This window comes from Bombina bombina, chromosome 1 (assembly GCF_027579735.1).
Source record: "Bombina bombina isolate aBomBom1 chromosome 1, aBomBom1.pri, whole genome shotgun sequence".
Taxonomy (NCBI): Eukaryota; Metazoa; Chordata; class Amphibia; order Anura; family Bombinatoridae; genus Bombina; species Bombina bombina.
Genome location: NC_069499.1, coordinates 706,436,754 through 706,455,842, shown reverse-complemented (window position 1 = coordinate 706,455,842; position 19,089 = coordinate 706,436,754).

Sequence of the window (19,089 nt, the reverse complement as noted above, 5' to 3'; positions counted from 1 at the left end):
GATTCTCACTGAAATTATTTACAAACAGCTTGTGCAATTATGGCACAAATGGTTGTAAATGCTTCTCTGGGATCCCCTTTGTTCAGAAATAGCAGACATATATAGCTTTGGCTTTGCTTTTTGGTAATTAGAAGGACGCTAAATGCCGCTGCACACCACATTTGTATTATGCCCAGCAGTGAAGGGGTTAATTAGGTAGATTGTAGGGTTAATTTTAGCTTTAGTGCAGTGTAGTAGACAGCCCAAAGTATTGATCTAGGCCCATTTTGGTATATTTCATGCCACTATTTCACCGCCAAATGCGTTCAAATAAAAAAAAATGTTAACTTTTTCACTAACTTTAGGTTTCTCACTGAAATTATTTACAAACAGCTTGTGCAATTATGGCACACATTGTTGTAAATGCTTCTCTGGGATCCCCTTTTTTCAGAAATAGCAGACATATATGGCTTTGGCATTGCTTTTTGATAATTAGAAGTCCACTAAATGCCACTGCGCACCACACTTGTATTATGCTCATCATTTAAGGGGTTAATTAGGTAGCTTGTAGGGTTAATTTTAGCTTTAGAGGCCTATTTATTAAAGGTCTTGCGCACCTGATCCGATAGTGCGGATCAGGTCCGCAAGACCTCGCTGAATGCAGAGAACAATACGCTCTTCATATTCAGCATTGCACCAGCAACTCACAAGAGCTGCTGGTGCAACGCCGCCCCCTGTAGACTCGCTGCCAATCGGCTGCCAGCAGAGAGGTGTCAATCAACCCGATCGTACTCGATCGGGTTGAATTGTGGCAATTCCTGTCCGCCTGCTCAGAGCAGGTGGACAGGGTTATGGAGCAGCGGTCTTTAGACCGCTGCTCCATAACTTGTGTTTCTGGCGAGTCTGAAGGCTCGCCAGAAACACGGGGCCACAAGCTCTATACGGAGCTTGATAAATGGGCCTCATTGTGTAGAGATCAGCCTCCCACCTGACACATTTCACCCTCTGATCCCTCCCTGCCTCCACTCAAACAGCTCTCTTCCCTCCCCCACCTCACAATTGTTATTGCCATCTTAAGTACTGACAGAAAGTCTTCCAGTATAAAAATAAAGTTTTGTTTTTTTTTTAAAAAGATTTTTAAAAAAATATATATTTTATATGAAGAGTAGGATCCCCCATTACCCCTCAAACTCCCTGATCCCCCTCAAACATCTCTCTAAGCCTCCCCCCTCAACCCATTGGCCGCCATCTTAGGTACTGGCAGCTGTCTGCCAGTACCCAGTTTATTAAAAAATTTGTCCTTTTTTTTCTAAAAAATAATAAACATCAAATTTTCTGTAGTGCAGCTGCCCCCCCTCAATACCCTTCCCCCCACCCCTTCCCGGATCCCTTTCCAAACATTTTTCCCCCTCCCTCTCCCTTTCGCTTTCCCTCTCCCTGCTTGGGCTTAACTTTGATGCCATTCTTGCGCGCTCCCGAGCCCCACCCCCTTGTGCGCTCCCGGACACTCAGGAACAGGATCCAGAACTCGCACCAGCGATGGGCTGACAACCCGCCTCCCTGCTATGGCTCCCACCCACCAATGATCGACACCATCGCTGGCCGATGCAGAGAGGGCCACAGAGTGGCTCTATCTGTATCATATGCTTATAAAAGGTTATTGCAAGATGCCTCAATATCGAGGCATCACTGCAATAACCTGAAAGCGGCTGGAAGTGATTATGATCGCTTCCAGCGCTTTAAAAACCATGAGGACGTACAGGGTACGTCCTTGGTCATTAAGTGACAGTTATTGTAGGTCCTTAAGGGGTTAAGGGTCCTGAGGACTGGAGTTGAGAAACACTGATCTAGCCCACTGTTAGTCCTTACCACTTCTAATTGAAGTTCATTCCATGAGGCCTATTTATGAAATGTCTGTCGAACCTGATCCGACAGTGTGGATCAGGTCCGACAGACATCACTGAATGTGGAGAGCAATACCCTCTCCGTATTCAGCATTGCACCAGCAGCTCTTGTGAGCTGCTGGTGCAATGCTGCCCCCTGCAGTCTCGCGGCCAATCTTCCGCCAGCAGGGGGGTGTCAATCAACCCGATCGTGATTCCTGTATTTATTTTTGGATTTATCTATCTTGAGAGTATATCTGTTAAAAATCCATTTAGGCCTATTTATCTCATGGCAAACATTGGATTTTTTTTTAATGCTCAATTACAATTTTAATAAATATTATTATTTCCTGATTTAATGAAAAATAAAAATGAAAGCTCAAGTAACACTTTCAAAATATAAAACGTATACACAATTAAATCTGATAATGAGAATAGCCATTTATTATTGCAATGATGTGTTTTGATGTTAAATATGTTCATTTTAAAATGATTTTTATTGTACAAGTCTTGAATTAACATTATTAGTAAAGACAATACATAAGGCAGTTATTATTAATAGCAACAATGTTGCCACTCGAGAGTCAAAGGAATCAGGAGATAAAATTGTGTTTAAAACATACACTTTATTGGGATATCCATAAAAGTTTCACAAGGCATAGCAAGTAGACAAACAGCTAACTAACTTATTTTAGAACATATATGACCTCCGACACTCTGTTAAGAATACAATACTAAAAGAAAAATATATGTAATGATCTACCTAGCAAAAACTGGGGAGTGTAGGTTACAGAATGTTAATTTACCATATTGAAAAAATCCATATCTAGTCACTCTAAAGCAGTATAAAGCTGCATGTGTCAGTACCAATCTTAAGAATTGAAGTGTGTTTAGAGACTTAGATTACTGATATCATTATTTCAATATTATTATTACACTAGGGTCAAATGTGTACTGGGAATACCCCCCCCCCCCCATATGCGATCTCCTGCATAGTTCCATTTGTATAAAAGATAAATGCACTATAATGTCCCAACTGCAAGAAATAGATCAAAGGCATGAGACTCCCAATACACATTTGAAACTCTTGGAGAAAGATAATGATTTACAAACAGTTTAATCTAACTGCAAATTTGTCTCACGTAAATCTGAAACTATAGGAGACAAAATTGCAAAGAATTTTAGTGACAACATTATCAAGAAGAGTGCTAAAGAAAGTAACTGGCTTTCTAAGCAAGCTGGCTTTTACAAATGTGGTAAACGAACAATATCCCAGAAGGGGATATGAAAGCGCGCTGAAAATGAAATCAATAAAATGTCAAAAGGTTAAACTTTGTAAGTCAAAAAAACGGATCTACCGTATCAACTTCTAGATGTGTCCATAGAAATCAGTGTTTAAATGGAGAGAAGTAGGTAATCTTCTTCTTGCGTGTGGTGAAGCCAGGCAGCTCCTCTTGATCCCGGAGAGTGAGGGAAGGCTGTTAGAAAACAAAAGATAGAAAGAAGGCGCCACAATAGCATGATATCGTCTGGTCATACAGGTATAGGTGTGGACAGGTAATATGCTTACCAGAACGTAAGGCACTGTGCTGTGACCAGTGCGTAAAAGCTTGCTAGCACTTAACAGTGGCTAGTACACTGTGGAGAATGTGCTCTTTGGGATCTTCTCCTGATTCTCACTTGGTGTACACCTCCTGGTGACTTGGTTTCAATTGAACAAAAACTTTGCGTGTTGTTATGTTAATACTAGAGTAACACAACACGGACAACTTCTCAAATAAAATTGCTTTATTCTTATGACGCGTTTCTCAACCCCAACTGGGTCGTTTCTTCAGATAAAAAAGCAAAAGATAATGATTTACAAACAGTTTAATCTAACTGCAAATTTGTCTCACGTAAATCTGAAACTATAGGAGACAAAATTGCAAAGAATTTTAGTGACAACATTATCAAGAAGAGTGCTAAAGAAAGTAACTGGCTTTCTAAGCAAGCTGGCTTTTACAAATGTGGTGTAAAACCGTGTAAGTGCTATAACTGTACACTAGTAGGTGACAGCTTTAAATCTTCCAATACGGGCGCAATATATAAAATTAAAGACAGGATCAATTGTAACTCTACTTTTGTTATATACTTAATAACCTGTGGCTTTTGTGATTTTCAATACGTTGGACTCACGTCCAGATTATTGAAAGATAGGATAAGGGAACACTTGCTATCCTTGGAAGCAGAGGTCCCCAAAACGCCAGTGGCAAAACATTTTGCAAATCACACAGGGTGTCTAAACTTTTTCAAATTTCAGGGTATAGAACAAGTAAACCTAGGGGCCATAGGAGGAGACAGGTTTTTGGCATTAAAAGAACATTAAACCCAATTTTTTTCTTTCATGATTCAGATAGAGAATACAATTTTAAACAACATCCCAATTTACTTCTATTATATAATTTGCTTAATTTATTAGATATCATTTGTTAAATAAATAGCAGTACACAAAGGTGAGCCAATCACATGAGGCATCTATATGCATCCACCAATCAGCTGCTTCTGAGCCTATCTAGATATGCTTTTCAGCAAAAGATATCAAGAGAACGAAGCAAAATAGATCATAGAAGTAAATTAGAAAGTTGTTTAAAATTGCATGTTGTATCTAAATAATGATGGGAAAAAATTGTGTTTCATGTCCCTTTAAGTAAGAAAGAATTTTTTTTGGATCCATACACTAAAAACAGGGTCCCCTCTAGGCATTAATAAGATTAGTGATGTAAAACTGTTTATTGATCGAGATTGAAGATCCCTTAGTCGTATTATAATATATGTCCAGAAATTTCTCTGAAAGATGCCCTTTTATTTTCCATTTTTTCTGTGACATGGGATGGGTACAAATATGGGTTTCAAATGTGTATTGGGAGTCTTGGGCCTTTGATCTATTTCTTGCAGTTGGGACATTATAGTGCATTTATCTTTTATACAAATGGAACTATACAGGAGATCGCATATGGGAGGGGGGGGGGGGTATTCCCAGTACACATTTGACCCTAGTGTAATAATAATATTGAAATAATGATATCAGTAATCTAAGTCTCTAAACACTTCAATTCTTAAGATTAGTACTGACACATGCAGCTTTATACTGCTTTAGAGTGACTAGATATGGATTTTTTCAATATGGTAAATTAACATTCTGTAACCGACACTCCCCAATTTTTGCTAGGTAGATCATTACATATATTTTTTTTTTAGCAGTGTATTCTTAACAGAGTGTCGGAGGTCATATATGTTCTAAAATAAGTTTTCATTTATGGCTATAAGATAAATTGCAAGTTGGAATTTCTCCAATAAGGTTATATATTTATTACCTGACAACGAGTACTTTGATTGGTCCAAATAGACAACTCCTCTTGTAATTAATTACCTGCTGATACACCTGATTATTAGCTCGGATGAAGTGCCCTTGAGGCAGGAAACGCGTCAGATGTTTACTTGCTGCGCCCTGTGAAACTTTTATGGATATCGCAATAAAGTGTATGTTTTAAACACAATTTTGTCTCCTGATTCCTTTAACCAAGCAGTGGCAACATTGTTGCTATTTTTTGGATTATTTGCTCTATCAGGGGCATTGTGGAGAGACCCAGCCACTCCAGCATCAGGGTCTCTGCCGACGTCACAGGAATCGATACTGGAGTGAGGCTATACGCCGTGGGTGTAATTGCTGCACAGCAGCTGGGAACATACTACCGCATTTGAAATATCGGTGAGTAATTTTAGAACACGACTTTTCTGAACTCCGGTTTTCAATACTACATGGGTAAGCCTCATTTTTGCTTATATTTACTGTTTGGGATCTATGATATTTTACAACATCCTCACACTAGCCGCAACATTTGGGACTCAGAGTGAGTCGTTGGTGTAGGGGGTATTGTTTAAAACGCTTGATTGTTTGCCAAAGGACTGTGATCTTTTGAAGTTATTATTAATACTAAGGGCCAGATTACGAGTGGCACCTTGACTGTTTTGCGCAATCGATATCGGGTTTATTGCAGCTGTTTGCACAGGTCGGAAAGAGCACTTGTATTAAAAGTTGAAAGTAAATCCGAACGTGTAAGCGCAAACGGGATTTGCGCTAGAATGATTACTGTGAACTCTGCTCTGGTTAACGGTTTTGCAAAACAAAAAAGTGTCACAAAACAGATCAAAAATACATTTAAAAGTACAGTTACACTCATAATAATACTGATACAAATTATTACAGAACAATTTGCACAAAAAAGTGATAAGGGCTCAAAGATATGAGGTCTCAGCTGTTAGGAAAAAAAAGACAAACAAAGGGCTTTAACATAGAAATACAGATATACATATCTAAATATATATATGCATGTGTGTATAAATATATATACAGTGTATATATATATATATATATATGTTTATATGTGTGTACATATATATGTATATATTTATATGTGTATATATGTATTTACAGACATATATCCACCTATAAACACATAAATACATATGTACACATATATAAACATATAGATAAGTGCAGTAGAGCCCTTTGCAGTCAAGTAGATTAAAACATGTTAAAGCATATTTAGGCAATATTCATTATTAATACTGTAAATATCACACATTCCAATGTTCTCCACTTAGTAGAATCTATATTTACATAGGTATAGATACATATTTTCCACAAAAAAATCCTAACCAAGCCCCACAGTGTCAGATGTATACGCGCGTTTACAGACTCCTGCTGGATCCTGTTTATGTTATCTGTCTTTACATATTCAGGGAAGCCGGGTGGATTGTCTGTTCTTATTTTCCCAGTACTTTTCACTGGGTGTCTCAGCCAAACCTCATCAATAATGCTAAACTAATAGCTTCTAAGTACATTTTTCAAAAGTTTTATACTTGGTTTTTAGATCAGTGTCTGTGCATATTATTCTTTATAGCAGTGTTAATTTCGTCGACTAAAACTAGACTAAAATGACTATAAAACTAAAGAAATTCTGATGACTAAAATACGACTAAAACTAAAATGACATTTTAGTCAAAAGACTATGACTAAAACTAAATCAAAATGACATTTTAGTCAAAAGACTATGACTAAAACTAAATCAAAATTTGCTGACAAAAACATTTTATGCAAGTTGTTATAATCAATCCATATCCAATTATTTCTCTTTTGTAAAATTTACGAAAAATAATTTTATTAAATTTTAAGATAAAGACATGTTATATACCACAACAGTTAAATCTGTTAAATCTGTATTGCATGTTCAAACCTTAATACCATAAATAAAAACAAGTTAATAAACCTTTACTCCAGGAGTATATAATGAGTTTGGAAGTTCTAGAGCAGTGCTAATATTTGCCGAACATTTTACGAATCTGTGAACAATCAATTGATTCTTCCTATAGAAATAAGCATAACCCACAAGTATGGGTTTAAGTTATGCTGTGCCTGTGCTATCTGCAGAAACTTTTTGTTGTGTTGAGTTACTTGATACTTGTTTTAATTATTAACAGAGAACTGTTAAAGTTTTTATATTGGGTAATATGTTCAATTTAGCCAATACAGTTTACAGTTTTGTTTTTTTATATTTTAAAGTTGCACTTCTGTTTGTTTATGAAACTTGGTTTTATTTAATTGTAAGTTTAATAAAGATGTTACATATCACAACGGCTAAATCTGTGTCTTTATTGCATGTTTAAACCTTAATACCATAAATATTAACAGGTATTATGTTTACTCCTGGAGTATGTAATCAGTTTGCAAATGATAGAGAAATGCTTAAATAATGCATTACACTTTAACTAAACCCCTTAGATTTTAGTCGACTAAAATGTATTGGAGATTCAGTCGACTAAAATACAACTAAAACTAAAACAATTCAGATGACTAAAATACGACTAAAACTAAAACAATTCAGATGACTAAAATACGACTAAAACTAAAACAATTCAGATGACTAAAATACGACTAAAACTAAAACAATTCAGATGACTAAAATACGACTAAAACTAAAACAATTCAGATGACTAAAATACGACTAAAACTAAAACAATTCAGATGACTAAAATACGACTAAAACTAAAACAATTCAGATGACTAAAATACGACTAAAACTAAAACGATTCAGATGACTAAAATACGACTAAAACTAAAACGATTCAGATGACTAAAATACGACTAAAACTAAAACGATTCAGATGACTAAAATACGACTAAAACTAAAACAATTCAGATGACTAAAATACGACTAAAACTAAAACAATTCAGATGACTAAAATACGACTAAAACTAAAACAATTCAGATGACTAAAATACGACTAAAACTAAAACAATTCAGATGACTAAAATACGACTAAAACTAAAACAATTCAGATGACTAAAATACGACTAAAACTAAAACAATTCAGATGACTAAAATACGACTAAAACTAAAACAATTCAGATGACTAAAATATGACTAAAACTAAAACAATTCAGATGATTAAAATACGACTAAAACTAAAACAATTCAGATGACTAAAATACGACTAAAACTAAAACAATTCAGATGACTAAAATACGACTAAAACTAAAATGGCATTTTAGTCAAAAGACTAAAACTAAGACTAAATTGAAATTTGCTGTCAAAATTAACACTGCTTTATAGCAGTGCCTGTTGCATGCAGCTTTAGTAAAATTGGTGTATACTGTCCCTTTAAGTCCCTTTATATATTTGAAGGTTTCTATCATGTCACCTCTTTCCCTTCTTTTCTCTAAACTATACCTATTTAGGGCATAAGGCTCCATTTATTAAGCAGCGGATGCTGTTTCTGAGCCCCATCGTTTCAGGTCCACCTGAAACGGAAGTTATGACCGCTGCTCCTTAACTTCTCCTTTTAGGTGCCAGACTGAAATCATCCAAATCCAATACGATTGGGATGATTGACAGCCCCTGCTAGCCGATTGGCCGCCAGTGAGGCATTGCACAAGCATTTCACCAGCAAAACATGTCCGCTCGACCTTTGTTAAATCTACCCCATCTAGTCTTTCTTTGTAAGTATAAATGTTATATTGATCTAGGATCATTTATATTAATATACTACAGTTTTTATATAAAAGGTAATGATATTTTCTTTCATCAAAACTGCATGAATTTCTGATTTTGTCATATGCACACATATGGCATAACACTAATTTAGATAGACAGATAGATAGTTGATAGATAGAAGATAGATAGATAGATAGATAGATTGATAGATAGATAGATGATAGATAGATGATAGATAGATAGATAGATAGATAGATAGATAGATGGATAGATAGATAGATAGATAGATGATAGATAGATAGATAGATGATAGATAGATAGATAGATAGATAGATAGATAGATAGATGATAGATAGATAGATGGATAGATAGATAGATAGATAGACAGATAGATGATAGATAGATAGATAGACAGACAGACAGATAGATAGATGGATAGATAGATGATAGACAGATAGATAGATGATAGATAGATAGATGATAGAGAGATAGATAGAGAGATAGATAGATGATAGAGAGAAAGATAGAGAGAGATAAAACATACACAAATTGCCTAACCAATTCCTCTCTAAAAAAAAGACTCATTGCTCATTCATAATTTTCAAATATTGAACCAATTTACTCAAAAAAAAACTGATCAATTTCATACTCTTTATTTAAAGGGGCAGTAAGGTAAAGCTTAAACATTCATGATTCAGATAGAGTGTGTATTTTCAAACAACTTTCGAAATTACTTATACTATCAGTTTTGCTTAGTTTCTTCGGTATCCTTTGTTTAAGAGTAATCCTAGGTGAGCTCAGGAGTGTGCACATGTCCTTAGGCACCTGGCTGCAGTGTTTGCAACAATGTACACTCTCCTTAGTTTACATATGGATACTGTTTAACAAAGGATACCAAGAGAACTAAGCAAAACTGATTTTATAATTAAAAACCAATAGAATTATTTAAACGGACAGAAAAGTCAAAATTAAATTTAAATGGATTTTATAGAGCATACATTTTTAAACAACGCTGCATTTTGACTTCAATGTCCCTTTAAATAATTCTATTGGTTTCATCACATTAATATCTTTCATGGTAGCATTGATTTATTTATTGCAAGATCAGCATATTTTGTACAATAAAATGTAAAATGCAGGAATTGTGTGAATCTAATTTACTGCTAGTATGACATAATATTTAAAGCCCTATAAAGTTTCCAAATATTTTTTGCTAAATATTGTAGCCATCTGTACTAGTAAAATACTTGCAAAAAATATATTTCTTCAGTACCACCTGTTTACCAACACATGAGAGATGTAATTTGTGTGGTGATGAATGGAATGGGCTACTATAATATATTTGAATATGTTAAACATATAAAACAGAGCTTGAAAATGACTTTAAAGGGACAGTCTACTCCAGAATTTTTATTGTTTCAAAAAATAGATAATCCCTTTATTACCCATTGGCCAGTTTTGCATAACCATCATGGTTATATTAATATATATTTTTACCTCTGTGATTAACTTGCATTTAATACACACAAACAGGTAGCAGGCACTACTGAACAGACCAAAAATAAAAAAATTTAAAAAAATGAAAAAATCCTTTATTAGACCAAGTAAAAAATAGCAGACAGACAGGCAGGACTAGGACGGACAGTCTGACGCATTTCGCGCCCCCTAGTGGCGCTTACTCATGTTACAACCTAGTCTATTTATAGGCAGAGAAGTGGATATTAACCTCCTCACTGCCGTACAATATAAACAGGAAAAAGGTTAAAACATAGAGAACCCAATATGGACACAGAGTTATTTTAAATGTGCTATATATACTGGATATTCCCACTAATGACAAATATATGAACATATTGTTATAACTATAAAGACCTCATCTACCATAAATCTTTTAACAAAGGATACTACATATTAATGAGACCACTTAGAAAAAGATATATGAATAATATATATAGAGCAATGTGCACTTCAACAGCCAAATAGGTTAGATAGCAAAGATAGGTTGCACAGAGAACAAAGATCAAACTCATGTCAGTGTTATATAATATTCCATGCAGATATATCAATTTAGCCCTTAAAAAATAATAGCTAATAATCAATAATAATAATAATAATAATAATAATAATGTTGATATATCATACTATGAAATCCGTATGCTAGATCAGTCATCTATAAAATAACTAACATCACATTCTCTGGGGCATATGTATCAAGCTCCGTATGGAGCTTGATGCCCTGTGTTTCTGGTAAGCCTGCAGGCTCGCCAGAGACAGCAGTTATGAAGCAGCGGTCACAAAGACCGCTGCTCCATAATCTGTCCGCCTGTTCTGAGCAGGCGGACAGACATCGTCGGAAATAAACCCGATCGAGTACGATCGGGTTGATTGACACCCCATGCTGGCGGCCTATTGGCCGCGAGTCTGCAGGGGGCGGCGTTGCACCAGCAGCTCTTGTGAGCTGCTGGTGCAATGCTGAATATGGCGAGCATATTGCTCGCCGTATTCAGCAAGTTCTGTCGGACCTGATCTGCACTGTCGGATCAGGTCCAACAGACCTTGATAACTAGAGGCCTCTGTTCATACCTGATGGATAGCGTGTTTTTAGTTTCAAAATCCAATATAGCTCTTTCTTTTCCAAAATTTTGGACTTGTTGCCACCTCTAAGAGGGACTGTGGCAACATCAATAATTTGTAATAACAGATTGGCTGCATTGGAAAAATTAAAATTATTAAAATGATTAGCAACTGCAGAGTCTACATCATAGTTCTTAACATCCCTAACATGTTCATTGAACCTAGTTCTAACATGGCGGGAGGTCTTACCAACATACTGACAGGAGCAAAGTTTGCAAGTAAGGAGGTATACTGCATATTGTGTGGCACAATTTGCATAAAAATCAATTTGATGTGTGCTCCTATCAGTAGTACAATAAAATGTAATACCCTGGAGCACACTAGAACATGCATAGCATGTTCTAGCCCCGCATCTGTAAGTGCTTTTTTGGATAACCAATTTCCAACTGTGCTGTGTGTTTTGTTTATGACCAAACTGGGTGACAGCATTTGAGCTAGTGTTCTAGATTTTTTTGGGACACATTTACATTTGTGAGTATAATTACATAGAACATCATCTGTAGCTAAGATTGGTAAATGTTTTTTTAAATGTTGACAATCTCCTGGTACTGTTGGCTGAATTCTGTGGTAAAGACAATAGCATCCTCAAAACTATCATCCCTAGGCTTAGTATAGTGATTATGTTGACTATAGATACTAACCATATTTCTACATCTTTCTAGCTTATGAAAGTTATATCCTCTTTTAACTAGTCTATTCCTAAGTTCTATGGATTGCTGTTCATAAATACTATTATACTTAGTATTTCGTCTTAATCTTAAGAACTGTGATTTAGGTTTTGATTCTACCAAATGTCGTGGATGTTGGGAGGTAGCATGAAGTATCGTGTCTCCTGCCGTCTGTTTTCTAAATGTTTTGATGACAATAACATTGTCAACTGCCTGCAGAGTAAGATCCAAATAGTTGACACTCTCACCACTGTATTCACCGGTGAATTTTAAGCCCATTTCATTGTTGTTACAAAATTCCATAAATTCAGAAAAAGAGGCATTATTAACCGGTTTCTTAACAATGAGAAGAAGGTCATCTATTTATCGTATGAACAGCTCTATGTCCTCACACCATGGATTAGCTAGCGTGTAGACATAGAGCAGCTCCCACCATGCCACAAAAATATTTGCAAAAGAGGGCGCATATTTAGCACCCATGGCAGTGCCACAGGTTTGCAAATAATATTGGTTATTAAACAAAAAATAATTATGTGATAAAAGAAACCCGAGTACTTCACATATATATTCAATCCTTGATGAATCTAAATCAGAGTCCTTTTGCAGGAAGAACTCAACCGCCTTAATACCTAGGACCTGAGGAATAGAGGTGTATAATGATGTAATATCAATAACCAGCCAGGTGTCATTGGATTGCCAGTTAATATGATCCAATGTATTGAGTAAGTGAGAACTGTCCCTTAGGTAGCTGAGCTGCGATTTAGCGAATGGCTGGAGAACAGAATCCAGCCATTCCCCTAAAGGCTCAAAGATTGAGCCAATACCAGCCACAATGGGTCTACCCAGGGGACAGTCCTCACTCTTGTGTATTTTCGGTACATGATGAAAAACTGGGCATATTGGGTTGTCGGGGACCAGAACATTCATGTCTTGCTCTTTAAAGACCCCTAAAGAAATTCCATCTGCAACCAATTGTTTTAGACCATTTTAAATATATTTGTGGGATTGCTGTTCAATCTTCGATATGTTTCACTGTCTGACAACTGCCTATAGGCCTCTTGAAAATAGCTTTCTTTATTCATGATGACAATGCTGCCTCCCTTATCTGAATTATGTATTACAATGTCTTCATTGTTTTGCAAAGATTTAATAGCTTGTCTTTAAACGTAAGATTAGGGGAGGCAGCATTGTTCCCAATGGAGTCTTCCAATGACAATAAATCTGATTGAACAGCTTTTTGAAAAGCATTGACCAATGGCCCTCTAAAGTTTTTTGGATAAAAGTCAGAGTGATGTTTTGACGGTTTAGGTAAGTGGTTTTGATTAGAGCCTTTGGCCTAGATTTGGAGTTTGGCAGTAGCCGTGAAAACCAGCGTTAGAGGCTCCTAACGCTGGTTTTAGGCTACCGCCGGTATTTGGAGTCACTCAAAATAGGGTCTAACGCTCACTTTCCAGCCGCGACTTTTCCATACCGCAGATCCCCTTACGTAAATTGCGTATCCTATCTTTTCAATGGGATTTTTATAACTCCGGTATTTAGAGTCGTTTCTGAAGTGAGCGTTAGACATCTAACGACAAAACTCCAGCCGCAGGAAAAAAGTCAGTAGTTAAGAGCTTTCTAGGCTAACGCCGGTTTATAAAGCTCTTAACTACTGTGCTCTAAAGTACACTAACACCCATAAACTACCTATGTACCCCTAAACCGAGGTCCCCCCACATCGCCGACACTCGGAAAAATGTTTTAACCCCTAATCTGCCGACCGCCACCTACGTTATACTTATGTACCCCTAATCTGCTGCCCCTAACACCGCCGACCCCTGTATTATATTTATTAACCCCTAACCTGCCCCCCACAACGTCGCCTCCACCTGCCTACACTTATTAACCCCTAATCTGCCGACCGCAAAGCGCCGCCACATACGTTATCCTTATGTACCCCTAATCTGCTGCCCCTAACACTGCCGACCCCTATATTATATTTATTAACCCCTAATCTGCCCCCTCAATGTCGCCTCCACCTGCCTACACTTATTAACCCCTAATCTGCCGACCGGACCTGAGCGCTACTATAATAAAGTTATTAACCCCTAATCCGCCTCACTAACCCTATAATAAATAGTATTAACCCCTAATCTGCCCTCCCTAACATCGCCGACACCTAACTTCAATTATTAACCCCTAATCTGCCGACCGAATCTCGCCGCTATTCTAATAAATGTATTAACCCCTAAAGCTAAGTCTAACCCTAATACTAACACCCCCCTAAATTAAATATAATTTAAATCTAACAAAATTAATTAACTCTTATTAAATAAATTATTCCTATTTAAAGCTAAATACTTACCTGTAAAATAAATCCTAATATAGCTACAATATAATTTATAATTATATTATAGCTATTTTAGGAATAAAATTTATTTTACAGGTAACTTTGTATTTATTTTAACCATGTACAATAGCTATTAAATAGTTAAGAACTATTTAATAGCTAAAATAGTTAAAATAATTACAAATTTACCTGTAAAAGAAATCCTAACCTAAGTTACAATTAAACCTAACACTAGACTATCAATAAATTAATTAAATAAACTACCTACAATTATCTACAATTAACCTAACACTACACTATCAATAAATTAATTAAATACATTTGCTACAAATAAATACGATTAAATAAACTAGCTAAAGTACAAAAAATAAAAAAGAACTAAGTTACAAAAAATAAAAAAATATTTACAAACATAAGAAAAATATTACAACAATTTTAAAATAATTACACCTACTCTAAGCCCCCTAATAAAATAACAAAGCCCCCCAAAATAAAAAAATGCCCTACCCTATTCTAAATTACTAAAGTTCAAAGCTCTTTTACCTTACCAGCCCTGAACAGGGCCCTTTGCGGGGCATGCCCCAAGAAATACAGCTCTTTTGCCTGTAAAAAAAAACATACAATACCCAAGCCCCCCAACATTACAACCCACCACCCACATACCCCTAATCTAACCCAAACCCCCCTTAAATAAACCTAACACTAAGCCCCTGAAGATCATCCTACCTTGTCTTCACCTCACCGGGTATCACACCGATCCGTCCAGAAGAGCTCCTCCGATGTCCTGATCCAAGCCCAAGCGGGGGGCTGAAGAGGTCCATGATCCGGCTGAAGTCTTCATCCAAGCGGGGCAGAAGATGTCTTCCATCCGATTGAAGTCTTCATCCAAGCGGCATCCATCCGGAGCGAAGCGGCAGCATCCTGAAGACCTCCACCACGGAACATCCATCCTGGCCGACGACTGAACGACGAATGACGGTTCCTTTAAATGACGTCATCCAAGATGGCGTCCCTCGAATTCCGATTGGCTGATAGGATTCTATCAGCCAATCGGAATTAAGGTAGGAATATTCTGATTGGCTGATGGAATCAGCCAATCAGAATCAAGTTCAATCCGATTGGCTGATCCGATCAGCCAATCAGATTGAGCTCGCATTCTATTGGCTGTCATTTAAAGGAACCGTCATTCGTCGTAGCAATTGTATTTAATTAATTTATTGATAGTGTAGTGTTAGGTTAATTGTAGGTAATTGTAGGTAGTTTATTTAATTAATTTATTGATAGTCTAGTGTTAGGTTTATTTGTAACTTAGGTTAGGATTTCTTTTACAGGTAAATTTGTAATTATTTTAACTATTTTAGCTATTAAATAGTTCTTAACTATTTAATAGCTATTGTACCTGGTTAAAATAAATACAAAGTTACCTGTAAAATAAATATAAATCCTAAAATAGCTATAATATAATTATAATTTATATTGTACCTATATTAGGATTTATTTTACAGGTAAGTATTTAGCTTTAAATAGGAATAATTTATTTAATAAGAGTTAATTAATTTCGTTAGATTTAAATTATATTTAATTTAGGGGGGTGTTAGTGTTAGGGTTAGACTTAGCTTTAGGGGTTAATACATTTATTAGAATAGCGGTGAGCTCCAGTCGGCAGATTAGGGGTTAATGTTTGAAGTTAGGTGTCGGCGATGTGGTATTGAGGGCAGATTAGGGGTTAATACTATTTATGATAGGGTTAGTGAGGCGGATTAGGGGTTAATAACTTTATTATAGTAGCGCTCAGGTCCGGTCGGCAGATTAGGGGTTAATAAGTGTAGGCAGGTGGAGGCGACGTTGTAGGGGGCAGATTAGGGGTTAATAAATATAATATAGGGGTCGGCGATGTTAGGGCAGCAGATTAGGGGTACATAGGGATAATGTAAGTAGCGGCGGTTTACGGAGCGGCAGATTAGGGGTTAATAATAATATGCAGGGGTCAGCGATAGCGGGGGTGGCAGATTAGGGGTTAATAAGTGTAAGGTTAGGGGTGTTTAGACTCGGGGTACATGTTAGAGTGTTAAGTGCAGACGTAGGAAGGGTTACCGCATAGCAAACAATGGGGCTGCGTTAGGAGCTGAACGCGGCTTTTTTGCAGGTGTTTGGGTTTTTTTCAGCTCAAACAGCCCCATTGTTTCCTATGGGGGAATCGTGCACGAGCACGTTTTTGAGGCTGGCCGCGTCCGTAAGCAACTCTGGTATCGAGAGTTGAAGCTGCGTTAAAAATGCTCTACGCTCCTTTTTTGGAGCCTAACACAGCCTTTATGTGGACTCTCAATACCAGAGTTATTTTTATGGTGCGGCCAGAAAAAAGCCGGTGTTAGTTTTTCGGGTCGTTACCGACAAAACTCCAAATCTAGCCGTTTGTAACTTAAATTATCTGTATACAAATCCTCCAGTGTGGTCAGTGCACATGCATCACTAAAAGCTAAGTGTACAGTATTGGTATCACCTTGAATATTTATGGCGACTTTTGTGATAGTTATATCATGATCTTTGTTCTGTGCAAAATACCTTTTGAGGGACAGCTTACGAACAAATTTATTTACATCCAGCAAGGTACTAAAGCTAGAAAATGTATTGGTGGGTGCAAAACCAAGTCCTTCTGATAAGACTTTTATCTCATCTTTAGTAAGCGAATAGTCAGAAATATTCACTACACAGTTCATTTTCAGTTGAATTTCTTGCTTCTGAGGATAGGGACTTTGACTTTATGATCACTTCTTCTTTTTGTTCTTTTCTTGCCCTTTTACTTCTCCCTCTTCTCCTCCTTCTTTCTCTTTTTGCGTAACTTTTCTTGTTTTTGGTCAGACCACCCGTATGCTTTCCTCTGGCTCCTCTGCCGCTGGTTCCTGTAAAAAAATAGAGGAAGAAAGGGAAGGAGAAGGGGAGAGGGAAGAGAGAGTAGAAGAGCTGGTAGAAACCCCAGTACTTCTAGATGTAACATCTGAATCTGTGGACACTCCTCCATCATTGCTGAAAACTACTTTCCTTTTTTGTTTGTTTTTTAGAATGGACTTTGGATGATCTTTTTCATCCTCATTAGCTTTAAAGGCTTGCTGGTTTTTCCCAATGTTGTTTTTATTTGTCTGTTGTTTGTTTTTCCAATTAAGATCTCCAATTTGTTTTTGAACTGCTGCCCAATTATAAACCTTATTTTGCTCATAGTCCTCTTTATCCCTGTTAAATTTATTGCCTTTTCTTAAAGCTTGTTCTCCATCATATTTATTTATTGCTTCATGCATTTTCTTTTTATGGTCCGCAAAATTGGTGCAGTTCTCAAAGTTTTTTAATTCCTTATTCTTTAGGCTTATCTCTGTATGTAGTTTGTCACATTTTTTTGTTTTCACTCTTATTAGAATATTTATCAATTTAAATAAGCATTCTGATAGGGCAGCATTCCATTCCTCCATATCAGATGTATCCTCAAACTCAAATGAGGGGTATTTAAAAAAAAAAACCCATCAGGTATGAACACAGAATGTGATGTTAGTTATTTTATAGATGACTGATCTAGCATACAGATTTCACAGTATAATATATCAACATTATTATTATTAATTATTAACTATTATTTTTTAAGGGCTAAATTGATATATCTACATGGAATATTATATAACACTGACATGAGTTTGATCTTTGTTCTCTGTGCAAACTATCTTTGCTATCTAACCTTTTTGGCTGTTGAAGTGCACATTGCTCTATATATATATTATTCATATATCTTTTTCTCAGTGGTCTCATTAGTATGTAGTATCCTTTGTTAAAAGATTCATGGTAGATGAGGTCTTTATAGTTATAACAATATGTTCATATATTTGTCATTAGTGGGAATATCCTGTATATATAGCACATTTAAAATAACTCTGTGTCCATATTGGGTTCTCTATGTTTTTAACCTTTTTCATGTTTATAATGTACGACAGTGAGGAGGTTAATATCCACTTCTCTGCCTATAAATAGACTAGGTTGTAACATAGACAGTAGTCTATGAGTAAGCGCCACTAGGGGGCGCGAAACGCGTCAGACTGTCCGTCCTAGTCCTGCCTGTCTGTCTGCTATTTTTTACTTGGTCTAATAAAGGATTTTTTCATTTTTTTTAAATATTTTTTCTTTGGTCTGTTCAGTAGTGCCTGCTACCTGTTCGTGTGTATTAGTGTCTTACGGCCTCATCCTTCGCTGTTTTGCTACGGCACTCCGTGTGTACACAGGGGTCCTTTCTTTGCTTACCCTTATTGAGGGGTCTACTTCCGGGTCATGTAGACGGACGTTCAAGCTGCGGTTACACTTTTCTCCATACCTTGTATCTAAGCCTCTGCAGACAACCGCCTTATTTCAGTTCTTTTGACAGACTTGCATTTTGACCAATCAGTGCTGAATCCTAGGTAACTCAACGAGAGTGAGGACAATGTTATCTATACAGCAGATATGAACTAGTGCTGTCTAGCTGTGAAAAAAAAAAACTTGCCTCTTATCTCAAAATGTATTGAGATAAGAGGCAGCCTTCAAGGGCT